Consider the following 1,249-nt stretch of genomic DNA (forward strand, 5'->3'; position numbering starts at 1 on the left):
GCACTTCTTAATATTTACTCGGGAGTGTTCGCCAGGAGAAAAAAATGAATCGCTCAGGATCGCAGTGTATCCAGATCCCTGTCCCACCTGCTATAATGCTGTCTCCACAATACTGCACTCATTCAATCACTACCATTGCTGCAGGACGCAGAGATGTTTAGAAAGGAAAAAATCTCTCTGCTGGTGAACGCTACCCAATAAAAGTTGACAAAAAAAGGAATTCCCGAGTTGATTTACCCAAGATGTGTGAACAAAAATATAAAAAAACCAACGGGATTATTGTGAAAAAAAGATGCCACAGGGACAAGACGGGATACAGCAAAGGGAAAGCAATGAGCTGCTTGTAAACACTGCAGGGGTTCTGGAACACAGACTGGTTTTACACTATTCCTCAGACCGAGGATAAAAAGCAGCTGAGCCTTGCAATGAAATCTGCTTCTACAATGAAGCCTAGAGCCAGGGAGCAAAATATATTTGAATACTCAAACGCTTGCTTGAAAATTTGGCAAAAAATGTTCCCGTTTGTCGGAACATGATTTATAAATTAATCAAACAGATATGCCTAAAAAACTATGTGTACATGATGTGTGAAAATAACACAGTACTTTATAGTCCTCCTCCCATAAGTTCTTCGGCAATTGTACGCAACAAGGCTTTTTTTTTGGAAGAAACAAAAGCAAACTAACAAAAACAAACAACGATTGGCAGGTTTTTTTTGTTATTATTATTATTATTATTTTCACTGTCTATTACAAGGTCAGCCTTGCCCATGACGTGGCAATCCGTACCCGTGAGTCATCCGTCAGCGAGGCTCAGCATTACCCAGCACCCTCGTGTTGAATTACTGCGAGCAACTCCAGAGAAAACACACACACTCCTGTGCGATTGGGTAACCTTGATACAGCGATTCCCATTCCGTTTAGGTGTCAAACTCCTCTTCGGATCATGTTCCTGAATCCTGACATTCCCACATTCCCAAAGCATCCCCCCCGCCCCCCCACCCCCGGATAGGAGAACTACTGCCCAATGGTACTTTGAGATCTGTAGATACCATTTTTACACAGTCCCATCTGTTTAACAGCACACTGTGTGGCTTTATTAAGTTCATTTAGGCTTTTTTTTAAAAATATAAATGTTCCCAAGCAGGAGATTCTCTCTTTGCAAACACATTTCATCGTGGCACCCTTGCAGCCAGGGCTACATAGAGCACACTACATAGTGGCAGCTCCGCGTTGTAACATTCAAAGAA

The sequence above is a fragment of the Acipenser ruthenus genome, chromosome 34 (assembly GCF_902713425.1).
Source record: "Acipenser ruthenus chromosome 34, fAciRut3.2 maternal haplotype, whole genome shotgun sequence".
NCBI lineage: Eukaryota > Metazoa > Chordata > Actinopteri > Acipenseriformes > Acipenseridae > Acipenser > Acipenser ruthenus.